We start from the raw sequence: 6,302 nt of genomic DNA, 5'->3' as shown, positions 1-6,302 counted from the left end.
TTCTGTTTGTCACTTTCAGTATAGTAGTCAAGAAATTGCATGAGATATTCACCATTTTATTATAAAAAAGGCTTTCCATTGGATGGTTTTGCCCAACTATAGGCTAATGTAAGTGTTCTGAGCATGTTTAAGGCAGGCTACGCTAAGCCATGATATTTGGTAGGGAGGTGTAGTGCGCGCATTTTTGACTTAAAATATTTTCAGCTTAACAATTGTTTTATCAGGATATAACTGATATCTGTAAGTCCCGGCTGTAAGTCGAGAAAGAGTTATAGACATGTATGCGCGTGCACACGCGCGCGCGCACACGCGCACACACACACCTATTTGGAAAAGATCACAAAGTCTCACGGTTCAATTCATGCTTGCCTTTTGGGTTCAATGTAACAGGGAGGACCTGGAAAAAACAATGAAAGGAGACCAGTAAGAATTTCTAGGGAATTATTAAGAATTTCAGTATAATGGTACCTGTGGCTTACCCAGGACATAGAAAAGGCCCTTCGATGTTGCAAATGTTTTAAGAGACTGAGATACTTTGTTATGTGACGTTTTTAAAAATGTTTTTAATGTTTATTTTTAAGAGAGAGAGAGAGAAAGACAGAGCACAAGCCAAGGAGGGGCAGAGAGAGAGAGAGAGGTAAGGAGACATAGAACCCAAAGCAGACTCCAGGCTCTGAGCTGTCAGCACAGAGCCCAATGTGGGGCTTGAACTCACGGACATGAGATCATGACCTTAGCCGAAGTCAGATGCTCAACCAATGGGCCACCCAGGCGTCCTTGTTATGTGATGGTTTTATTGTAGTGAAAACCATTTCTGATCACAGAATTTCTGAAAATCTTGTCACTTCTTTTAGCATTCTTACTGGAAGATTATCTTTTTGTTGAAAGATTAAACTTTTTCCCTTCTTTTCCATAGCCTTTGGCTGAAAAAAAAAAACAAACCTGCTTCTGCTAATGAAGTAGGCATACATCTAATATTTTATATGCTTTTCAGCTATGTAATTTAATATTGGGATACTTCATTATTAGCTTATGTCATTGATAGAGTGGTGATGTGTATGAATATTAGTTCAACCATATACTTATAATGTCTGGGAAGATGTGGCTATAATGCTGTGGGAGAAATAATCTGGCTGAGCTCACTTGCTTGCAAAAAAACCTAATGTAAGAGCCTAACTAAGTGAATACTGAAATGAAGAGAACATCACAGAGTGGACTTAGCTTCCAGTTCCTAGACAAGCCTAGCTATGGCCTTCAGGCCCCCCATCCCACACTGAGCCCCTAAAACTCATCAGGCAGCTGAAAGGATGGACGGCTTAAAGGCTGGGAGTGCTCAGCATTTTGCCCAGCACAGTGATGGTTGGAGAAAGACAAGTATATGTTCTATTTTTACTGTCATCGCCATAATAATAATTACCGAGAGAAGCATCCACAGAAACACCATGCCAGAACAAGGCAAAGAATCTAGAATGCAGAAGTGGGACCGGCATGTAGGAGCTATATGAGGTCATGAGGCAGCCCAGTGACGGAAGCAAAAAGAAACAGTTCTGGAGAATGAATCCAAAAGGAGGCAAGGGGCAGGGACGAGTTCTTGCAGAAACTAACCCACTGAACACGTCAGAGGCACAGGGCATACCTTTTTGTATCCGTTTCCTCACTGATAAATTGAGACAATGTGACCTAGTAGTGGGGACATCACATTAGTCAACTTGGAATAGCTCTCCAAACATAGGAGACCTTCAAGAGGTGTTAACTTTTGTTCTTGCTGTTCCCTTCTTGAATCAAGGAGCATTGGCTCTTAAATGGGAAAACTACCCTATATGCAAACATAAACCCAAGTAAATGAAATTTTACATAAACTACAAAAGCCTAGTGATCATTAAAAAAATCGCTGGAGGAACTGATCACCGTTCACTAATGAACTGGGTTTAGAAATATCAAGTTCCACTTAACCAATCACTGTTCCTTAGAGGTGCAAATATGATGACACACTTGGCAAATTTCTAATTTATACTCCTCTGAGGAGACTAGAAGAATATGCACTTAGGAATAAAGTTCTCAAGGATGAACGATTCCCAGCTTCCTCAGATAAAAGTAAGAGGAGTCAGCTGGTTTTACTGTTAACCGGCATGGCCTATGCTCCTCCAACCAACAGATTTGTTAAGGATCAGATGTGGGAAAGCAGACAGAGGACTAGAAATGGGTGAGTGTTCACTGGGTAAGACTTTTTGTGTGGCACTGCCTGTGTGCAGGAGTACGCAACAGAGATGGGGTTGGATGGAGGCCATCAAGACTAAATGCACATGTGCTTACTACTTTTCCACACTAATATTCAAGCATGCTCTTTGTTTAAAACACGAGTCAAAGTAACAGCTCCTACTTTCTCACACCTTCCAATCACATTTCCCAGAAATATCTGTTAACAAGAAGTACATACTCTTCTCAGAATCTCTCCATGTGTTGATAAAATGCATATGCACATTTTTTTCTGTCTGGTTTTACAAAAGTGGGCTAATTCTACACAAAAAGTACGACAACTATTCTTCAATTAATTGATTATGGACACCTCTCTAAATTAGTATGTATCAATTTATATTATTTGAATTTAAATTCTTTTTTTTTAACGTTTCACTTTAAAGTGCCAAAAACTGTTGGCCCACTGCCAAAAAGTCACATGGCCATAAAGTGCTTACAAATTCAGTGAATTCCCATAGCCTTGCCATTTCTCAGTATTGATGTCTTGTGTAACCACAGGATAATTACCAAGTTATATCAGGAAATTAAGATTAATATAATACTATTGCTTAATCGAGACACTTGCTCAGATTTTACCTTTGGTGTCTTTTCCAATTCAGAATCCAGTCCAGGGTCCCATCCTGCATTTACCCGCCACATCCCTTAGCCTCCTTTAATCGGGGATCATTCCTCAGTCTTGCTTTGTCTTTCATTTTTGAAGAGCACTGACCAGTTATTTTGGAGAATGTCCCTCAATTTGGTTTTCTATGAAAGTTCCTAGTTATTAATTTCAGTGTTTGGGCTTCTGGCGAGATGTCCACTGAAGCAGTGGCTGACTCCAAGGCTGGGGCAGGGACGGCACAGAGGAGCCTGGCGTCTCTCGTAGTGCCAAAAGTAAGGCAGTGCTCAAAAAATGAAAGGCATCCAGTGGCCAGATCTAGAAAAAACTGAGCAAAAGATAACCACAGTTATCGATAATACACATATAATGAACATGCATGGGTTCATACCAATACGAATCATTAAATTTCTCTGAGTGGAAAAGTAAGTTCTTCCTGACATTAGAATCCCCACTGATAAGTACAGAAATAATGACGAGATGGACAACTGCTATTTGGCAAGTACCAACGGGTGAACAGTTTCAAGCAAATAATCAATGATGGGTGCTAAAATTAGCCAGGCACAAGTAAGAGGAGAAACCCAATAGGTACATAGTTTCAAAGTATCTCCTGACAAGGTACTTATTAATAATAAAGAGACAAATAGTAACTTTACAGTGGAGAAACCTGGCAGACATCGCCTTCATCCAGGGATCAGGGTCAACATCATCAGTAACGGGACAAGGCAACATCAAGTGCCTCCTGATCTGACACACTGAGGAGGACACATGTCACTCCTCTTGGTGACTGTTGAGCAGGACATTGTCAATCATTGTCAATCTGTCTTCCAAGTTCTACTATTTTTTTTTAATTTTTAAAAATATTTACTTAGGGGCGCCTGGGTGGCTTAGTCAGTTAAGCGTCCGACTTGTGCTTAGGTCATGATCTCACGGTTCGTGGATTTGAGCCCTGCGTCGGGCTCTGTGCTGACTGCCAGCTCAGAGCCTGGAGCCTGTTTCAGTCTGTGTCTCCCTCTCTCTCTGACCCTCCCCTGCTCACGCTGTCTCTCTCTCTCTCTCCTAGAAATAAATAAAACATTAAAAAAATTTTTAAAAATAAATAAATAAAAATATTTACTTATTTTTGAAAGAGAGAGAGACAGAGTGCACACAGGGGAGAGGCAGAGAGAGAGGGAGACACAGAATCTGAAGCAGACTCCAGGCTCTGAGCTGTCAGCACAGAACCCAATGCGGGGCTCGAACCCGTGAACCACGAGATCACGACCTGAGCAGAAGTTGGATGCTTAACCAACTGAGCCACCCAGGTGCCCCTAGGTTCTACTATTTTATCAATGTTGTAAAATAAGTACCTTTTGCGACTTGTCTTACTATTTCTAGACTCATCAGAAGCACACACACTCTACGCCTTAGAAGGGCCTGCCAAAGCTTCCTTCAACAGAGTCGGTCCGATTCATCCCCAGCAGTGCATGAGCATACCCACCTTCCCTTACCAACATTCATCGCTATAATCTGCCAGGGTGTCTAAGGCAGGAGCAGAGGAAATCAGCTGTGGCTGTGCCAGCACCGGGGCTGACGCTGTGAACAGAGGCCACAAGAACAAGGAACATGGTGCATCTGTTCATGCAGGTCTTTTCTGAAGTCAGGGCTCCAGCCAAACGGGAGTCAACAGCATGCACGTGCACCACAGAAGATACGAAGGAAAGAGACTCTAACACATCTGCAGGGTGCCATATTCCCTTGCTACTTGGGAATGACTCGAGAGCTCGGATGTGCACCAACCACACTGGGCCTCAGCTCCAGATGTCAGGATAACAAATCTCAAACGATACCAATGCAGGAATGACATTTCCCCATCAAACTTGTTAACGATAACTACCCACCTTTGTGTTGTGTTTTATAACCAGCTTTGTGTCACTTTTGGTAACGTTTCATACCAACTTCGACAAAAGCACTACTACCTTCCCAGGTGACCAAGAGCAGAAACTCAGTGAGGGGAAGTGACTCGGCCAGAGTCAAACAGCTTGGGAGTGAGAGAGGCAGCTGGTATCTGGAAGGCTTGTTCAGACTGCATCTGGATTATTCTGATACTAAGGGCACACACACACACACACACACACACACACACACACACATTATTTCATTTCCTCTCCCCAGACACTAATGAGGCAGGGGCCGTTATTAATAAGCTGCATTTTGTAGAGAGGAAAAACTGGGATTTTGCCCCAGTTCTTGCTAGCTGTAAGGGACAGGCTAAGGGCTCCCATTGTTCTATGTGACTTCCAGGCCCATGTTCCTGTGACGGCACTGCCGGCGCTCTTCTCTATGATCTCGAAGACCTTGCTTCAGGCTGACTGTGCCCTGGGCTGTGGGCAGTGAGGGGAGAAGAAGAGCTTGCCTCCTGCCTCTTTCGAGATGGAGAGAAATGTGAGGAAAGCCTGGCAGCTGGGCCAAAGCCCTCCCGTTCTCCACTGCCCGATAGACTCAATAAATTCTCAGTCACCAATCGCCTGCTATATACGAGCTTGCCGGATCCCACGGACCTGCTTTACGAGCTGGCCTGGAGCAAGACCACCCATGCACAAAACACAAAACGATAGTTCAATACCTGACAATGACATCATTCGGTGGAGACGAGCCCCACAACTCGGTGATGCGTAAAAGGGGTGGGAGAGGCAGGGCCCAGCAGGGCCTCTGAGAGGGCAGTGCCTACAGCGACTGCTGGAACTAAGCACCTGCCCCTCACGGCTCTGCCCCTGCTGGGGGCAGGGTCAACGGGGAGTGAGACGTGGGCAGAAGGGAACGCACCTACGTAATGACCTCCCTTAACCTTCCCTAACAACTCCCGAGGCAGGCGTTATCCCCATGTCCCAGATGTGGAAAGTGAGGCTCAGAGAGGGTAACGAACTTGCCTAAGGCACCCAGCTACTGATGATAAAACAAAATAAAATTAAAAAATGATTTTAAAAAAATGCCAAGATAAAAACCAGGTGTGGCTGGAACTGAAGTTGGGGTCTATCTGCCCTACTGGCCTCCAGGTTTCCGCTGTAATTTGCAAGAGCCGAGGACATCAGATTGTGTAACAAAATCCAGAAGGTGGGATCTCCTATGGACTGAATTGCATCTCCCCAGAAATGCTTATGCTGAAGTGCCAGTCACCAATGTGACGGTATTTGGAGAAAGGGCCTTTGTGGAGGTCACGAAAGATAAAAGATGCCATAAAGGTGGAGCCTGGATCCAAAGGAAGAGTGTACTTCTAAGAAGAGACACCATACAGCCTGTGTAGTGTCTCTCTCTCTCTCCCTCTCTCTCTCTGACACAGCCGCAAGGTGTCCTTCTGCACGCCAGGAACAGATTCTTCACCAGAAATGGAATCAACTGCACCTTAACATTGGAATCCCTCATCTCAGAACCGTGCGAAAGCTAATGCCCTGCTATTTAAACCCCCGAA

General features: G+C 44.1%; 1 long non-coding RNA gene across 1 annotated transcript; it reads right to left on the bottom strand.

The window, feature by feature from the left end:
* Positions 1–268: 268 nt before the first annotated feature.
* LOC120240869 lies at positions 269–3,406 on the bottom strand. The gene is made up of 3 exons (XR_005530745.1): positions 2,833–3,406; positions 1,637–1,816; positions 269–397 (listed from the first exon to the last, which is right to left on the bottom strand). It is a non-coding gene; the product is annotated as an uncharacterized LOC120240869 (long non-coding RNA).
* Positions 3,407–6,302: the final 2,896 nt, after the last annotated feature.

This window comes from Hyaena hyaena, unplaced genomic scaffold, assembly GCF_003009895.1.
Source record: "Hyaena hyaena isolate Hyena2069 unplaced genomic scaffold, ASM300989v1 scaffold_268, whole genome shotgun sequence".
Lineage (NCBI taxonomy): Eukaryota > Metazoa > Chordata > Mammalia > Carnivora > Hyaenidae > Hyaena > Hyaena hyaena.
This window is presented reverse-complemented; position numbering and strand designations above follow the sequence as displayed.